The sequence below is a fragment of the Pseudophryne corroboree genome, chromosome 2 (assembly GCF_028390025.1).
Source record: "Pseudophryne corroboree isolate aPseCor3 chromosome 2, aPseCor3.hap2, whole genome shotgun sequence".
Taxonomy (NCBI): Eukaryota; Metazoa; Chordata; class Amphibia; order Anura; family Myobatrachidae; genus Pseudophryne; species Pseudophryne corroboree.
The window spans coordinates 33,746,840-33,767,150 of record NC_086445.1 but is presented as its reverse complement, the minus strand read 5'-3'; the positions used below and the strand labels follow the sequence as shown (position 1 = coordinate 33,767,150).

The 20,311-nt window shown below is 44.0% G+C and overlaps 1 protein-coding gene across 6 annotated transcripts in view; it reads left to right on the top strand.

Moving 5' to 3' along the window:
* The window catches only part of LOC134994657 (zinc finger protein 260-like), a 300,567-nt gene that overhangs the window by 251,326 nt on the left and 28,930 nt on the right, over positions 1 to 20,311 (top strand). The window lies entirely within an intron of this gene.

Here is a 20,311-nt window from a genome sequence, read left to right as displayed (position 1 = left end):
TGACAAATTAGATGACCCTGTATCAGAAATAATAGGTCTCCCTGGAGTTGCAATGAGCGATTGGTGAATTTGTGAGATGTGGTAAAAGATATGAAATATGGGTATGCAAATCAATATATAGAGAATTCATCTCTGGTTATTATCTCTCCTTAGAGGGCTCTTTCTAACATGATTTTGAATTGTGATTGGAATAACTTGGTGGGATCTTCAAAAAATTTACGATTTAATATTAGGTTTTAACCAGTTGTTTCAAAGCTTCTTCTAGAACAGGCATGGCTAACCTGTGGCTCTCCAGCTGTTGTGAAACTACAAGTCCCAACATGCCTTGGCACAGTTTTGCTATGAGGGAATGCTAAAACTGTGACAGGGCATGCTGGGATATGTAGTTTCACAGCAGCTGGAGAGCCACAGGTTGGCCAGGCCTGTTCTAGAACATTCTTTTGTGAGCAAAATAACTACCTATCCTTTATCTATACTGCAGATTACTACGGCGTTGTCTTTTTTGAGTTCTCTTAAGGCGCTCCTTTCGTTAAGGGATAGGTTGGACCAAGTGAATTTTTTGGAACACAGTTTTTGAAAATCATCCAAAGTTTTTGTGTAACAATAAAGTATACTTCTTGATTTGTGACTACTAGAATAGAAAGTGGATTTCCTTTTACATTTACATTTATCTTCTAATCTAACATTAACTTGAGTAATGGCAAAAATGCATCTTGTTTTTGCTATTGGTTCAGCATGGGTGTTTTCCCATAGGTTTTCTAATATTGGTTCTGTTTCTAGATCAGTCGGGTCTAATAAAATGGGGGATGTGTCCCTATCTGTTATTATTTTAGAGGCAAAGTGCCTTTTTCTTCATAGATTCCTAACAAAATGGATGAGTTGAACAAACATTTCAAACATATTTGGATCCCCACTGGCTGCATAATCGACACCCTTCTGTAGTAACTTGGTCTGATGTGTACTAAGGGTTTTACCTGTTAAATTGAAAATGCCATCCTTTTTTAATGAAATCTTGGCCCTATGTGATTTTAGCCCCCCTGTAATTCCTTTTGCTCTCAATGGCGTTTGGGTGTTCCTGAAGATAGAGTGGTAGAATTATACTAAAGTGCCCTCTGTTTGTTAGGGTCTCCTGCCCTGTGCTGCCACGTCGTCATGGCAACCGGGAGACAAGTGCTAGCGGAGTAACCTGAGCGCAGCTGATACTCCGGTTCGGGTCTTTTGCTGTGCAGTGGTTACAGGCTCTGTGCACGGCAGGGGATCCGGTGCTGGTTTTTGTGCTCACAGTCTGTGAGGTCTGAGTGGGGCGTGGACAGTACCTGCTTTATAAACCCTCTTCTCAGGTTAAGCAGATGCTGCTGAATCTTTGTTGGTTAGTTAGTTCATGAAAGTTAGCCAGTACTGTGTAGCTTTGTATTTGTTGTTGCTTACTGCAAATAGGCCTGGGGATTTGGTACTACACTCAGACCTAGCAGTAAGACTGGAGTCAGTCGTTTAACTTGCTGGGGTTCTTTTGCTACTCTGTGAACTTAGCAAGTTTGCGGCTGTATTCTCAGACTTGCCTGCCTAAATCCTGTCTCACTGTGCAAGGTGTTCAGGTGTCAGTTTAGTGGCAGTAAACTGAACCTGTGCACTGCAAGTGAGGATTAGGATTGTGGAGACTCTCCTTGTGTCTATCATTCCATCTCTGACCAAGGAGTTTATTGCCATACCCGTTGGTAACCCTTTAGGGTTTTGCTGTTGCCCTTAGCAACAGCATTTCGGGTTCTCCACGTATTAAAACACAACATCTTGCTTTTTCCATCTGAGCACTCCTAATACTAGGGAGACACCCAGTTTCGTAGCCTCTGGGCTTCTCTATTCACTTTGTGTTTATTTTGTTACCCTATCACCTTCTGTGTACGTAATGTCATATTCCCCAGTCTGTCTGTGAGTTCATTTGTTTTGCATCCCTATCCGTTCAGACACCAGTACATTCCTGCAGGCACTGGTGTGCATAACAGAGTAGACACCAGTACATTCCTGCAGACACTGGTGTGCATAACAGTTCAGACACCAGTACATTCCTGCAGGCACTGGTGTGCATAACACTGTTGGGGTTATCTGCATTGTCCATGTAGTATCGGACTCGAGTTTTAGCACCCTTTATTGGTTGTAATTAGCGCTTTCACTACCTAGGATAAGTATAAGTTTGAGCCCTTTGTATTGGGGTAATTATTATGCTCCTGTAGCACTGGAATCTGTCACCCTCTATTAGTATTGTTTAGTACTGCAAATAACCTCAATATAACATTTTTCAATAATGGATTTAACTCCCTCTATTGGTAAATACTACGATTGTTCATTTACTGTACTCTGAATGTAGCCGTGAGTTTAGTGCCCTTATGTTAAGTTCAAGATTTAGCCCCCTCTATTGGGTTTGCTTAATTTTTGTTTCTTTGTCGTGTAGATTTTGAAACTAGGTGATGTTTCTGAAGTGTCTTAGAATAAGGTTGCTCATTTGCACCATCTATTGGACATCTAACTGTCGTTCTTCCTTATAAATTCCAAACTCCATTCGTGACATTGATCAAAACCTGAAGTCTAGAGGGGGCGTGGCTTGGTGGCCACCTTACCTGGCATGCAGAGAAGGAGCTCCGGAGTCTTGACACCTGACTCTCCAGCGATCCCCGGCCTTTCCACCTTGTGCTGCGGCTGTGTATTATCTGGACATCATCCCGGTTTGCTGCATGGTCCACCGAGTGAGGATGAATCCTACCCGCTACACCGGCACTGTGGCCTAGTGATTGCTTCTGGCCTGCTCATTATGCTTGCAGTTGGCGGCAGCTAGCCCTCCTTTCCGCCGGTCAGTTCTCACCGCCTGTGCCACAGGTACTTCCACCACCTGGCACCAGACAGCTTTCATAAAACATTAGCAACCAAACTCAATATTCGGACAGGTGGCTCTCCTGGACAGGCCGCTGCTGCCTCCTTGTATTACATCATTTAGGTGCAGAAGCCTGGGGAGAAATTTCTGACTTATCTCTTACTGTACATATCAATATATATTTTCTATAATGTTCTATCCAAGTGGTGTACTTTATCTTAAATTCTAAACTATACCACATGGTGGTGCCCTTTCCCTTCTGCTGAGAGCTTACTATATCTTGGAATGTGAACTCTCTCTAATGCTTGACCATAGCTGTGCTACAGTAATATTGGAACACAGTCATCTTTCACTTCTCTCAAGTGGAATCTATTAGAGTTTTTTTTGTTTTTGTCATGGATAAATGTATCGGTCCAATCACTGGGACCTTTGGTTCCGACAACACAGCATCAGAACCCCTCTCTTGGAGCTTCATGTTAGCCTCAGCCATACAACATACTACTGCTGCTTCACAGTCTCTATTTGGTACACCACTATGTAGACGTCCTACTACAAAGCTAGATGGAGAAATTTTTGTCCCTTCCAATGACTGCAAAACACACAACACCTCGCCAGGAGAATTGCCTTGCTGATGAGAACATGACGCCAGGCACTGATGTAGACTCCAACACCCCTGTGTCTAAGAAAACTGTGGCTGAGAGGGATCCCACTGGGAAGCACATAATCCAGGCCCCAGATTCTCCTGCAACATACGGCGACATCGTGGATGCTATCAAATCCACAATGGGCCCTCTCCTTTCACAAGAAGTGGCGGATATTATATCGCAAATTCAGAGTCTTACTCATTGTGTCTTAGACACAGAACTGTAGCTCAAGGTTATGACTCATGATATGGGGGACACTGCAGCGTGAGATTATAAAGCTCCACAAGGAGATCTACCAACTGTGGAACAAGGTGGATGATCTGGAAAATAGATCTTTCGAAACAATATATATCAGATTAGTGGGCCTACCGGAGAAAATTAAAGGGGCACTCTATAGATGAGTCCTGCCAGCACTTGGTCATAGAGAGGGAACACAGAGTCTGCCTCTTCATCCGCTCGCCCCACGGTAATGCTTTTCAGGTGTCTTAACTATCCACACAAATCTGCCATATGGTTGGCATCTCGCAAGTTACATGACCTCCAGTGGGAAGGACAAAAACTATATACGTATTTCAAAATTACTCAGTTGAGCTTTCTCAAGCACATAAAGCTTCTTCTGTTGTCTGCTCCCAGCTGGTCAAAGAAAAATGCAAATTCTCCTTGATATACCCGGCCTCTTTGATGGCTCTTCACATAAAGATAGGGCAGTACTGATGGTGTAATGGTTAGCATTACTGCCTCGCAGCACTGAGGTCATGGGTTCGATTCCCACCATGGCCCTAACTGTGCAGAGTTTGTATATTCTCCCCGTACTTGCGTGGGTTTCCTCCGGGTACTCCGGTTTCCTCCCACAATCCAAAAATATACTGGTAGGTTAATTGGCTCCCAACAAAAATGAACCCTAGCGTGAATGTGTCTGTGTGTACATGTGATTGGGAATCTAGATTGTGAGCTCCCATTGGGCAGGGACTGATATGAATGTTGAAATATTCTCTGTAAAGCGCTGCGGAATATGTGTGCGCTATATAAATAACTGGTAATAAATAAGTAAAGATTTCAATAATCCGGCTGAGGCTGAAGCTTTTACTCAAAAAGGAAACGGCATCATCAGAAGCTGATGTCTCAGATCTGCATCCTTTTCTTCACACTGACTCTTTTGTCAGCTTCTGACCCATCTTTGCCAGTCGCACTGAAATCTCTGCTTCATCCAGTGCTGATCCCACCTTGCTATTTTCTTTTCCTGCAAGTATATGTGGCTCTTATACTATGTATACCTGACACTACCATGATATTTTATTACTCCTTTGCAGAATTGTGGCGATTTATATGAATGTTTGTTTGCTAGTCTGTTTCGCAGCATTCATTGCCCAATCATTAATGGTTTAAATACTTATACCTAATATACTTACCTAATGCCTCACATAGCCAGATAGACTGTTGTAGTATTCAGTGCTCTATTATGATATATTTTACACCTCATTCTTCTCAGCTTTTGCCTTGGAAAGTCTATACTGGAAGTTCTAGTTAACTGTTTAATTACTGTGTTCTCTGGTAGTTTTAGATTTTATTTTCTCTTGTTATTTTTCATATGTCAGTGAAATATATGATGTTTATTTGCCAATGCTTGATTGCCCTAACATCTTATTGATACCTTATATATGTCCTGTGTTTGGAAACGTCTCATCATGCTTTATGTTACTCCCTCCCCCCTCACCGTCTACCTTGAAAAGCATTATATGTGTTCTGCATGTTCTCTATGGATATATATATTTTCCTCTGACTAATGCTGTGACATGACTGATCTCAATATAGGACCACTTAACTTGGGTGTTTTACACTCACCTGCTAAAATATGTATGAGTCTATGTACCTGACTAAGCAGAAGTTAGACCTGTTTTTTTTCACAGGAAACCCACAGAAACAGCTAAACTACAGATGTTACAGTAGTCTGTCATAGCAGCCTCTTTATACAATGCAAGAGGGGTTGTTATCCAGCAAAAAAAAAACAAATGCAAGTTGAAACTCTGGGGGGTATTCAATTATTGCAGTTTTTTCGACTGGTTGAAAAAACTGCACTTTTCACCTGTTTTTAAGTCAAATTTACATTCAACCTATTCAATGCCCGTGTTGTTTTTTCGACTAGTCGAAAAATCTGGCACTGGCAAAAACCACGTGTAATTGTGAATTTGCTGCCATTCACATGTATATGTGTTTTGGCGAATTTGCGGGTGTTTTTCGGCCATTTTTTTGGCAAAATTTTTAGCCTATGCCTATTTGACCCCCCAAAAAAGTGAAACGGCATAGGCGAAAATGGATTAAAAAACAGGCAAAAATGCCCGCAATTGAATAACCTGTGGCAAATTAATGCAGTTTTTTCGACCAGTCGAATAAACGGCACTTAATTGAATACCCCCCCCCCCCTCTGTCGGTTATATCTGACCCTGTCATAGCATTCGTTTCCATACATGGTGTCAAATGCATTCTCAGCGATATTTATACTCCCAACACATATTCCAGAATTTTTTTCTAGAAACTACTTGCCATTTTAAGCACCCATTGGGATGAACAGTTAATGGTAGATGGTGATTTTAATTTGGGCTTTTCTACTCTCATGGACAGGTCTAACCCCAATTCTCAATCTGGTACTCTCCCTAGATTGGGGGATCCCATCCTTTGCTAATAAACAGGAAATACCCAGTGCCTGATATAGCAGAGAGTTAAGGGCAGCAGTAGTAATGGAGCAATTGCCCACCCCTTAATACCTGCAATAAACAAGAAAATACTGTCCTATTGGAGTAACCAAGTTTTCAGCCCTTAAAATAATAATTATTCATAACTTATAATTGACTTAATATAGACATAATAATATATAGACATAAACAAAAATGGTAACTTATCAATTAAATAAACTTATAATAGTCATACAAAAAAGAGTATCAAGTAGTTTCTATTCAGCAACAATATAATTCAAATACTTTTCTTTAGTCCTTGAATATAGTTATACAACGTTCCAGTTAGTTAGAGAATAATTACTGGCTACTTTCCCTTGATGCCGAAAATGCTTTCGATCTAATCTCCTGGCAACATCGCGGGATATTTTTACAAGAGTGCAGGTTTTTAGAAGTGGAGAAGCAGCCAGTCAGATTTTAACAACTATCTTCTAGAAGGTGCTAGCTAAATCTTAAGTAGAGTCTGATGGGTTTTTATAGGCAACATCTGCACTTCTGAAAACCCGCAATTTAGCAAATATACCCCCTAGACTCTAAATAGTTTTGGATTCTCTGCATCTTTCATAAACATCTTGAAAACACTTCACATCAACTTTACACACTTTACTTCAAGCCCCTTACACAAGTCTTTTGTAATTGGCACTTATCTACACCTTTCCTAATACAAAGGGGTACCAGACAGGATACCCCATCATTTTTCCAGTAGTCATACAGTCTTTAGCAATTGCCCTCCGTACCTCCAACTTTATTTCAAGGAATTCATATTGGCAAAATTGTTCTTAAACTCTCCCCTTTGGCAGGTGATATGCTGTTGTGTATTGCTAACCCTTCTACGCCTCTCCCGTAGATCTCCTGTATTATTACTGCTTTTGGGTCATCTTCCGGATACAAGATACATTTTGACAAATCAGAATGCCTTCTCGTTGATAAACACCCTTCCACATTTTATCTTACGTCTATACCTGTCACCTTTGGCGCCCTCCCGCCTAAAATATTTAGTTGTTTACATTCCTTTGGATCTCTCACTGTTATACGCACTGAACAACACCCCAGTTATAAATAAGAAAGCGACTTTACTCACTCACTGGAAATTACTTCCCATATCATTGCTTGGTAGAGCTGCAGTATTTAAGAGCATAATATTTCCCAAAATCTTCTTATTTACACACATACTCCCCATCATCATTTCCAAATCCGATATACAACGTATACACACATTATATTTATAGATACTTTTTTCTCGTGGATTTCCATTAATAAGAAATTTTCAAGAAATCACCAGCATACCCCTTTTATCCCTCTCTGGTTAAATCCTTCCGAACAACCCTCATTGCACAATTACAGTTACCTGTCATGGCTCCATAAGGGACTCAATCTAACGTCCAAGGGGCCTAATTCAGACAGCAAATTTGTAAGTAGATGGGCAAAAGCATGTGCACTGCAGGGGGCAGATGTAACATGTGCAGAGAGAGTTAGATTTGCGTGGCGTGTGTTCAAACTGAAATCTAAATTGCAGTGTAAAAATAAAGCAGCCAGTATTTACCCTGCACAGAAACAATATAACCCACCCAAATCTAACTCTCTCTGCACATGTTATCTCTGCCCCCCCCCCCCCCCCCCCCCCCTGCGGTGCACATGTGGCCTAATTCAGACCTGATCGCTCACTAGAATTTTTTGCAGCACTGCGATCAGGTCAGAACTGCGCATGTGTATGCACCGCAATGCGCAGGCGCGTCGCACGGGTACAAAGCCGATCGCCGCTCAGCGATGGGTTTGTGCAAATAATCCATTTGCGCGGCCGTTCACAAGGAGATTGACAGAAGAAGGCATTTGTGGGTGGCAACTGACCATTTTCAGGGAGTGGTTGGGAAAACGCAGGCGTGTCCAAGCGTTTGCAGGAAGGGTTCCTCACGGCCCTGAAAAGGCTGACGTGATTGCAGCGGCTGAGTAAGTCTTGGGCAACTCGGAGACTGCACAAGATATTTTCGTACAGCTCTGCTACACATGCATTCGCACACTTGCAAAGCGAAAATACACTCCCCTATGGGCGGTGACTATCTGTTCACAGCAGTGCAAAAAAAACCCTAGCGAGCGATCAGTTCTGAATTAGGCCCTTGGTTTTGCCCAACTGTTAACAAATTTGCTGCTGCGATCAACTCTGAATTAGGCCCAAGGTGTTTGACTCGGGAGGCGTGATACCTCCTTTTTCATTATTGCAACAAACCTATGGGCTTCCACACCGTGACTTTTACATATGTTTGTAGACAAGTGTTGGAGATAGACTCCGTATATCAACGCCCTTCAGTCATCTGTTTAATACCCTTGAACATCAGTCAATGGTTCTGTACTTAGCAGCTGGCTGGAGACCAGAAATAATGATACAACCCACAGGAGATATGTAGAAACTCAGCAAGTCATTTCTGATCTGACTCGTTATTTTAGGAGCCTTTATATACAAATGAACAAAAGAATAAAGGTGTGACAGTGTGTTAGCCAATCAAAGTACACCGTGTGCAAAAATAAACAATGATTTAATTAAACCAATTAACATTCCTGTATGTATATTCTTATCAGTATCTGCTCATTAATTTAATGAGAAGGCCTTTTCTTTATCGCCATCTGGACATTAATCTTGAAAGCCTTCTTTCTATTGTCACCTGGACATTTCAAAACATACTCCTTTAATGTTCTCATACGCAATTATAGTTTTTATAGTTTACAAGGACTAGATATCCTTGTGACTGCAGCTGGAGAAATCATATTGCTCTCAACAAAATAGTTTCTCACAGAAATATCTAAGTAATTAATTTAAGGAAATTAAATGTACTAGCTGGCTATGTTCATTGATTATTGCAATGAACATTCTAATCAATACCAAATTATGAAACATAGAATCGCATAACTGCTTATTGGGCTGAAACTTATTATATAACATTATACATGCTTCAAATTATTAAACACAAAGCTTATAACATAAAGATAATTTTATATTTCAAATTGCTTTTAATTCCCTCAGAAATACTTTTAGGTCATTTTCTGGGCGTCTGGCCAATATCTGGGAATCTTGCCAAAAAACTTTCAACTAGCAATTATATATCTGCAGGTGTAAATTCCTTAACCTGACAAGCTAATAGGGACTCTCTTCCCTATCAGGTCATTATATTTAACAAGCTATTATTTCTTATCAATAAGTTTCGTTTTTATGTAGTACAAACATTCACTTAAAACTCTTAAAGGCGTAGGTAGGATTAATAACTCATATATGCATCTGAGCTGATCCTTGACCATTATCAATATGTTGAAGTCCATATTTCTTATACAGGTTTCTAGGGCTAAGGGTCTCATGCATATATCATAAATGTCAGCATTACTTATAAACCTATAAAAAAATAGCTTGAAATACATCTAGAATGGCTGCCATTATACAAAATGGCTGATAGCTGATTTAGCATAATAGTGTCTCTTTCACATGTATAAGGGGCTACCTGGTGCAACGTGTATGATAGGCTTGACCTGCCGCAATGTGTTTAAGAAGCTCTACCTGGCACAATGTGTATAAGAAGCTGTAGCTGGCTCAATGTGTATAAGAGGTTCTACCTGGCACAATGTGTATACAGCAGTTCCATCCCTCCTCCCCCACATAAGAGCAGTGGCGCTCCATGGCATTCTCCCCTCCCACATTTAGAATGGCTGCCATTATACAAAATGGCTGATAGCTGCTTTAGCATAATATTGTCTCTTTCACAAGGCACTTCATCACCTCTCTGCCTCCCCTCTTCCAAAAGTCCTCATACTCCGATCGTGTTCTCTCACTATTAAAGTTTAGCGGTTCTAGACCTTTCAAGACCAGATTTTTGTATCCGGATCTGATAGATAAATACTCTCTAGCCTTTTCGTGAAAGAAAGACATTCCCATTATGTGTGATGTCAATATTTTATTGAAACATTTTGACTTTAAAAATGTTAGTCTTCGTACTTACAGGAAGTTCATATCAGAACAATTCATGTCCCCATTGCAACGTGGTCCCAACAGGGTCAGGAGATTGTTGCAAATGCCATTCTTCGAACTCTAGTTTTATGCGTTGCTTTTGCGACTGTGGCAAAAGCAAGCTTTTCTTGTATAAGCTCTTGGGGTTTATAAATGATACTCTTTCTCTACATCTGGCCCCAAATCATCTGGCTTGTTTATGCTCAAACTTTTCCAACTGGCCATTAGACCCAAACTAAACTAACCCATTCCAATCCCCACAATATTGGTGACTGTTGGCAAAAACATTATTCTCATTCATTGGTCATCTAGATCCGCTCCTGCCATTAATGAGGTTAAGCAGAAAGTCTTACAGCTGCCCTATTTTGATAGACATGTGCCCCTGCCGGGTATTGTGAAGAAGGCGGTGACGTTTTACAGGAAATGGAGTGCTTATCTCGATCAATTGAATCCCAATGACCAGAAACATATTGTCACAATCCGGGTAATTAGTCATTACTATTTACCTTCTAAATGTCTCCTGAGACTGGCCCAGTGTTCTAAGCCTGGATTTCACCTGCGCTGTCTGCGGGCAGCACGCTGCATATCATTGCCTCAAGTCTCTTCTCTGTGATCCCGGCAGTGCTGTCATGGCAGCTTCACAATTAAATCCCACTTGTTTTAAAGAATGGTGTCTCCTGCTCTCCGCGGCCTCCACCGCCATTACTACTGATTACCACATGTAATGTACAAACAGACTTTCCCTCCAGGTTCAAACATGGGCGCAGCCATGTTTGTTCACATCACATGTTATTCTACAGCCTATCCGCTGCACTCTGGACTCTGCCTAATTACCCAGCCAATACCTGCTTAACAGCTGGTATAAATATCCTGCTCCAGGGCTGGAGAATCGTCAGTGCTTTGGTTGTCTAACCTATACACATGTCTCTCCTGCTTGTGAATTCTACAGCTTGTTCCTCCAGGTATTCCAGCACCTGGGATTCAGCTCCACTAAGAGACTTGCATCAGTTACCATCCTGCGGTGCAGCCTGACTTCTGCAGTGTTCCAGCATTGTTCCCGGTTACCTGCTACGATCAGACACCAGCTTCCTGCTCACAGTGTTGGTCCTGCTTCACATCCAGCGGTGTCCTTGGTTGTCTAACCTTGTACACGTCTCTCCTGCTTGTGGATTGTACAGCTTGTTCCTCCAGGTATTCCAGCGCCTGGGATTCAGCTCCACTAAGAGACTTGCATCAGTTACCATCCTGCGGTGCAGCCTGACTTCTGCAGTGTTCCAGCATTGTTCCCGGTTACCTGCTGCGATCGGACACCAGCTTCCTGCTCACAGCGTTGGTCCTGCTTCGCCTCCAGCCTCCAGCGGTGTCCTGGTATCGCTCCTAGCTTCTATTCTCTGCAGCATCGCTCTCTATGCTTCATAGTGAGTTCATCACTGGCTTCCAACTTTCTACGGTGCTCCTGGGTCACTATCTGCCTTTAAGCGGTGTTCTACATTATCTCGTGTATCATTCTACGTCACCAGCGGTATTCCAATATCGCTCTGCATCTGTGACCACACAACATCGAACCACAGTCTCCATCGATGCTCACCATTGCACTCTGAACTTCAGCGGTGAGTTCTGTACACCTTGTGTTCACACCGGTTCCATCCGGTATTCTCTGCAGTTCTACCAAGTACCCTCTCAACTTCTGTGCACTTATGTTTACCCCAGCCTCTGTGCATCATCTGCTGGGCAGTACCAGCTCGTTCCTCACTTCAGCAGTTAGCTGTGGCATACAGACTTACCAGCTCCGGATTTGGCAAGGACTTTAACATTCTGTTCTGCAAGGCCACATCACTTATTACCTCTTGACTTCTAGGAACTGTACTATAATATCTCTCTGCACATCTACTGTTGAAGTCATTGCATAACCAAGGTGTCTATACTGTGTGTTCAATAAACTGACTTTTGTTTTTACAACTCCGTTGTCATGGTCACGCCTTCGGGCAGATGTTGCTAGATCTCCTGTATGTCTAGTAACTTAATTCTACCTTCCCGTTTCACCTACATGCCAGCCCCTACACCTGAGGCTTTCCCAGGTCAGCCACAGCCCTCAGTTGTGACAGTAAGCACTGACCCTAATGAATCCGGCCGGAGACCAGGCCCAAGCGACCAGCCCGATGCAACAACTTGCAGCCCGCTTGGAACATCAAGAGGCTGCACAGGGTCAAGTGATTCGCTGTCTCCAGGATCTCTCCTCCCAGCTGGATGGAATTCAAGCAACCCTCCATGGTTCAGGGGCATCCAGTGTTCCGACTACAGTACCTGCGGTGGTAACCCCACCCACCATTCCCGTTTCTGCTCCTCGTCTCCATTTGCCGACACCAGCCAAGTTCGATGGTTCCCCTAAAGCCTGTTGAGGTTTTCTAAATCAGTGTGAAATACACTGTGAGTTACAGTTCAGCAATTTTCCATCCGAGCGCACCAAGGTTGCCTACATCACCTCCCTTCTCAGTGGCTCCGCCCTGGCTTGGGCATCACCTCTATGGGAGAAATCTGATGCCCTGCTCTCTTCCTATACAGATTTTGTGGCGACCTTCGGGCGCATCTTTGATGAACCAGGACATGTGACATCTGCTTCCACTGATCTTCTCCGGCTACGTCAGGGGACACGGACAGTCGGTCAATATCTGGTACAATTCCAGATCCTAGCGTCTGAGCTTTCCTGGAATGATGATGCTCTCTATGCAGCTTTCTGGCACGGGTTATCCGAGTGGATCAAGGATGAGCTTGCTACCAGAGACTTACCTCCAAAACTAGATGAGCACATATCCCTCTGTACCAAAGTTGATCTCCGATTCCGTGAAAGGGTGGTTGAGCGAGGAAGGTCTACGCTTCCTAAGACCTCTGCCATTAATCCTCCTCGTCCGCCATCTCCGCCCAAAGAAGAACCCATGCAAATCAACCGCTCTCGTCTGTCGCCTGCCGAGCGTAGAAGATGCCTGTCTGAACACCTGTGCCTATATTGTGCTGCTTCTTCCCATGTCATCAACGCTTTTCCAAAGCATCAGGGAAACTCCAAATTCTAGTCAGTCAAGGAGAGGGCCGGCTGGGAGTAAGGAACTCCTCTCCATCTTCCTCTGATTGCAATCTTCCTGTATCCCTTCAAGTGTCTCAGCGCTTCAGGAAAGTCATTGCTCTGCTGGATTCTGGAGCAGCTGGGAACTTTGTGACTGCGGAATATGTCAATCGGTGGTCCCTACCCACTGAGAGACTTTTGTCTTCTGTATGCCTGACTGCTGTGGATGTCAGCAGGATCTCTGATGCAGTCATTAACTTCAAGACCCTGCCTATCCGTATTAAGTTAGGAGCTCTTCACTCTGAACTGATTTCATTCCTAGTCATTCCAAAAGGTATGCATCCTGTGGTTCTAGGCCTTCCATGGCTTCATCTCCATAATCCACAGATTGATTGGAAGACTACACATATCCTGGCATGGAGTCCTTCCTGTTCTGAGATCTGTCTCCAAAAGGTACTTCCAGCCCGCACCTATTCTTCCAAGTCTCCAGATGTTCCGCCTCCACCATACCATGATTTCACTAATGTCTTCAGCAAGTCCTCCGCAGATATTCTTCCTCCTCATAGGGAGTGGGATTGTCCCATTGATCTCATTCCAGGGAAGACTCCACCTCGGGGACGCACTTATCCTCTGTCACTTCCAGAGACCCACTCCATGGAGGAGTATATTAAAGAAAACCTTGCCAAAGGTTTTATCCAGCCTTCCTCTTCTCCAGCAGGTGCAGGCTGCTTCTTTGTGAAAAAAAAAATTGGCGGTCTGCGACCGTGTATTGACTACCCTTTGCCTCTTATCACCAAGCTATTTGATTGTGTCAGTGGAGCCACCATCTTTTCAAAGTTGGACCTGAGGGGTGCATACAATCTCATCCGTATCCGGAAGGGTGACGAGTGGTAGACCGTATTTAACACCCGTGATGGACATTACGAGTACCTCGTCATGCCTTTCAGACTCAGCAATGCTCAAGCGTGAACAAAATTTTCCAGGATATCTTCTACCGACATGTTGTGGTCTACCTCGAGGATATTCTCATCTTCGCCAATGATCTGAAGGAACATCGTTACTGGGTCAAGGAAGTCCTGTCCCGTCTCCGTGCCATTCATCTCTACTGTAAGTTGGAAAAATATGTCTTCGAAGTCAAGTCAATTCCGTTTCTGGGTTACATGGTGTCCGGTTCTGGATTAGAGATGGATCCTGAGAAACTCCAGGCTATCCGAGATTGGTCAATACCCACGACACTCAAAGGTGTTCAAAGATTCCTGGGGTTGGCCAATTATTACAGGAGGTTCATTTGGAGCTTTTCTACTATTGTGGCACCAATCACCGCTCTCACCAGAAGAGGTGCCAATCCTGGCAAGTGGTCGGAAGAAGCTACCCAAGCCTTTCATCTTCTTAAACAAAAGTTTGTCTCTGCTCCAGTTCTGAAACAGCCTGATACCAGCTCACCCTTCACACTGGAGGTAGATGCCTCATCAGTTGGAGTTGGCGCAGTTCTGTCTCAAAGAGCCGATGATGGCCACTTACATCCCTGTTCTTCTCACAGAAGTTCTCTTCTGCTGAGCGTAACTACGCCATTGGTGACCAAGACCTTCTAGCCATCAAGCTCGCTCTCGAAGAATGGAGATATTTACTGGAGGGAGCTTCTCATACCATCACTATCTTGACAGACCACAAGAATCTCCTGTACTTAAAATCCGCCCAATGCCTCAATCCTCGTCAAGCCAGATGGGCACTCTTCTTGTCCAGGTTTGACTTAAACTCTCGTTTTGTCCAGAGTCACAGAACCGCAAGGCTGATGCTCTTTCCCACTCCTGGGAGCAAGAAAATGAGTCTGAATCTACTGGTAAGCATCCCATTATCGATCCAGTAGCATTCTCCACCGTGGGAGTTAACTCTATGCCTCTGCCAGGGAAAAGCCTCGTAAAACCGGCTCTCAGAAGGAAGCTCTTGCAATGGGCACATTCCTCACGCTTCGCCGGACACGCGGATATTCAGAAAATCTTCAAATTAGTTTCCAGATCATACTGGTGGCCGACCCTGAAGAAGAACATTACAGAATTTATTGCATCCTGCCCCAAGTATTCCCAGCACAAGGTACCTCGCCAGTTGCCCGCTGGACAACTGGTACCTCTGTCTATTCCTCACCATCCTTGGACCCATTTGTCAATGGACTTTCTTACAGATCTTCCTGAGTGTAACAAGTACAATACCATCTGGGTGGTAGTTGACCGGTTCACCAAGACGGCTCACTTCATTCCTCTCACCGGTCTTTCGTCAACTTCCAAGTTGGCTCAAGTCTTCATCCAAGAGATCTTCAGATTATCTCAGATAGAGGTGTCCAATTTGTAGCCAAATTCTGGCAAAATCTGTGTTCTGCACTCCAAGTCAAGTTCAAGTTTCTACTGCTTATCACCCATAAACCAATGGGCAAACCGAGAGGGTGAATCAGGATTTGGAGACCTTCCTCCGACTTTATATATCCTCTTCTCAAGACGACTGGGTTCATCTCCTGCCGTGGGCTGAATATTGCCACAACAATCAATACCATTCTTCATCTTCTTACCAACTATGGGTTCCATCCCAAGGTTCCTGAGTTTCAACCGCTTCCAGCAACATCAGTACCAGCAGCTGACATCACCCTTCGTCAGTTTTCCCAAAAGTGGAAGAATATCCGGGCAGCTCTCCTAAAAGCTTCCTCGGGGTACAAGAAGTTTGCAGATAAGAAGTGTAGGGCAATCCCTGCCATCAAACCAAGTGACCGTGTTTGGCTGTCCACCAAAAATCTAAGATTGAAAGTCCCAAGTATGAAGTTTGCTCCTCGTTATATTGGTCCCTTCCAGATTGAACAATTCATTAATCCAGTTGCCTATAAGTTCAAGTTGCCTCCATTTCTGAAGATCCCTAGGTCATTTCACATCTCTCTCCTTAAGTCGTTGGTCCTGAATCGTTTCCATTCTGCGCTCCCCTAAGGTCCAGACTCAACGTGGTGTTGAGTATGAGGTCGCCAAGATTCTGGATTCGCGCTTCCGGTACGGTCACCTCCACTACCTGATTGATTGGAAGGGCTATGGCCCTGAGGAACGCTTCTGGACAAATGCATCAGATGTCCATGCTCCCAAGTTGGTTCAGGCTTTCCATGCCAGATTTCCTCGCAAGCCTAAGAAGTGTACTGGGGCCACTCCTAAAGGGGGGGTGCTGTCACGATCCGGGTAATTAGTTATTACTGTTTACCTTCTAAGTGTCTCCTGAAACTGCCCCCCAGCATTCCAAGCCTGAATTCCACCTGCGCTGTCTGCGTGCTGCATATCATTGCCTCAAGTCTCTTCTCTGTGATCCCAGCAGCGCTGTCATGGCAGCTTCACAATTAAATCCCACTTGTTTTAAAGAATGGTGTCTCCTGCTCTCTGCGGCCTCCACCGCCATTACTACTGATTACCACATGTAATGTACAAACAGACTTTTCCTCCAGATTCAAACATGGGCTCAGGTGTGTTTGTTCACATCACATTTTATTCTACAGCCTATCCGCTGCACTCTGGACTCTGCCTAATTACCCAGCCAATACCTGCTTAACAACTGGTATAAATATCCTGCTTCTGGGCTGGAGAATCGTCAGTGCTTTGGTTGTCTAACCTTGTACACGTCTCTCCTGCTTGTGGATTGTACAGCTTGTTCCTCCAGGTATTCCAGCGCCTGGGATTCAGCTCCACTAAGAGACTTGCATCAGTTACCATCCTGCGGTGCAGCCTGACTTCTGCAGTGTTCCAGCATTGTTCCCGGTTACCTGCTGCAATCGGACACCAGCTTCCTGCTCACAGCGTTGGTCCTGCTTCGCCTCCAGCCTCCAGCGGTGTCCTGGTATCGCTCCTAGCTTCTATTCTCTGCAGCATCACTCTCTATGCTCCATAGTGAGTTCATCACTGGCTTCCAACTTTCTACAGTGCTCCTGGGTCACTATCTGCCTTTAAGCGGTGTTCTACATTATCTCGTGTATCATTCTACGTCACCAGCGGTATTCCAATATCGCTCTGTATCTGTGACCACACAACATCGAACCACAGTCTCCATCGATGCTCACCATTGGACTCTGAACTTCAACGGTGAGTTCTGTACACCTTGTTATCACACCAGTTCCATCCGGTGTCCTCTGCAGTTCTACCAAGTACCCTCTCAACTTCTGTGCACCTGTGTTTACCCCAGCCTATGTGCATCATCTGCTGGGCAGTACCAGCTTGTTCCTCACTTCAGCAGTTAGCTGTGGCATACGAACTTTAACATTCTGTTCTGCAAGGCCACAGCACTTATTACCTCTGCACTTCTAGGAACTATACTTCTAGGAACTGAACTGTACTATAATATCTCCCTGCACATCTACTGTTGAAGTCCATTGCATAACCAAGGTGTCTATACTATGTGTTCAATAAACTGACTTTTGTTTTTACAACTCCTTTGTGGTGGTCACGCCTTTGGGCAGATGTTGCTAGATCTCCTGTATGTTTAGGAACCCAATTCTATCTTCCCGGTTCACCTACACGCCAACCCCTACACCTGAGGCTTTCCCAGGTCAGGCTCAGCCCTCAGTTGTGACACATATATTTAAACTATCTGAGTCTACAGAGTGGTATTTACATCACATGAATTAGGATTGATGTAATGTTATCTACATTTACATTTTCTGGTATTACAACACCTGATCTTAATAGTATTCTCAACCAGGTTACCATTAAGACGCTTCAGTCCACCACCTGTTAGGTGAACGTAGCGCTTTGTCAATAATGTATGTGATGCTTTTCATGCTCCTATTCGCTTTTCCTCCCTAACCATCCTTTCCTCTTGTGTTAATGCTTCCATCCCCCTCTTCCTCTGTCCTTCTGTCTTCATCTTCCTCTTAATGCTAATGCATTCTTGTGAATCCTATATTTAAAACCTCAATAAAAAGATTTAACCAAAAAATACCTGAAGTCTGAATTGTATATGTGTATAAATCGGTATAATTTTATCACACAATGAAAAGATCCATTCACTGTAAAGAGGGTTTATCTTTTGTCCCCAACAGGTCCGCACGCCTCCTCACACTATCCTGAGAAGACGGATCAGTGCTCGGAGTGTCAGCAATGTTTCCCTAATCATTCGGCCCTCATCACCCATCAGCAGACGCATAGCGCCAGTAATCTGTATAGGTGCTCAGTATGCGGAGTGCATTATAGCTCCAAATTGTCTCTTACCGCCCACCAGCGATGTCACACCAAGGAAAAATTGTTTCCCTGCTCTTACTGTGGGAAATCCTTCCATCAGAGGTCACGTCTTCTGTACCATCAGAGGACTCACACCGGGGAGAGGCCATTTTCATGCCAGGAGTGCGGGAAATGTTTTACCAGAAGGTCTGCCCTTACGACGCACCAGTGGATTCACTCTGGCGAGAAGCCGTTTCAGTGCGCGGAGTGCTGCAAACGTTTTGTCCAGAGATCCGGCCTCGTAAAGCATCAGCGCACTCACAGGAAGTAGAGGGCGTTCATGCGTTCTCAGTGCAGCCGCTGCTTTACCCAGAACTCGGAGCATGTTCATCACCAGAGAATTCGCACTGGGATTAAATCTTTTGTCTTCTAGGTGAATAAGCATCACAGGGTCAGCTTACGTATCACAGCGTGGACATGCGTTGCTTCTTTGTCCGCCAAGTACATTTTATGCTGCAGCCCAATTATCGTCTCAGATGAATTGCGCATACTAAAGTGAATGTGTCCAGTTACAGAACCATCTAAGAATGCGCATTGCGGAAGTGATCACTTTAATAGCTCATTCTTTGTTCAATTACAAGTATGCATTTCTCCTAACATGATCATAACTTACTTCTGAGAGTGTCCTATTCCATGTAATCCTTTTGTATATGTGAATGTCATTGATCCATTGGTTGAAGTGCTTCTAGAATGGTAGTTTTCCATACGACAGGCTTAAAATGCACCCATTGCAATTATAGGATGAGGCCCATCTTCCAATATTTTCAAGGCGATAGAAAAATGAAACTTTTTCACAGAGAGGAAATAGGCAGCTGCCCTCCTACCCCGCAGGGAATTTCAAACGATATGTCTCTCAATCCTTTTGTCTCATTCAAATAATTCAGTCCAGCCAATTAAAACTTTTTTTTATGTGGGTGCAAAGCTTGTGCTCTGATAATCTGCACTTGCCCACCAACCAATCCCCCAGACCCCATCCCTATTCTACCAAACACTGCCGTCAGCTGTCTGTACCCCCCATCTACAAGTAAAAAGACTTGTGTATAGCTGTGCAAATGTAGGAGAATAATGTCACAGAATGTTTTTACTTTTTTTTTTTACATTTGTAAGCAAGCTTTAACGTGCTGTGTAACATTACATCTGATTCTGCTTTGTAGTGGATGCATTTAGGTGGTCATTCCAAGTTGATCGCTCACTAGCAGTTTTTAGCAGCCCTGCAAACGCATTGTCGCCGCCCACTGGGGAGTGTTTTTTTGCTTTGCAGAAGTGTGAACGCCTGTGCGGCAGAGCGCCTGCAAAACCATTTTGTGCAAAACAAGACCAGCCCTGGACCTACTCTTCATGTGCGATGAATCTAACGTTTTGACGTCACACACCCGCCCAGCTACGCCTGCGTTTTCCCTGGCACGCCTGCGTTTTTCTAAGCACTCCCTGAAAACTATCAGTTACCACCCAGAAACGCCCCTTTCATGTCAATCTTCTTGCGGCCGCCATTGCGAATGAAAACGTTGTTAGAACCTGTGCAAAACCACAAGGGGCTTTGTACTCGTACGTTGCGCGTGCGCAATGCGGTCCATACGCATGCTCAGAAATGTAGAATTTTTTTTTGCCTGATCGTTGCGCTGCGAATAACGGCAGCTAGCGATCAACTCTTTAGTTAAAAACAAACTTTTTGATGGGTTTCCAGTTAAATTGTGCCCGCTGACGGCATACAGCAGTGGCAGCCATTTTGTGGGCTGAAGTCATAATTATGACTGTGCAGCCTATCAGTACACTAGAAACCAGTGACCTCACCGAGACA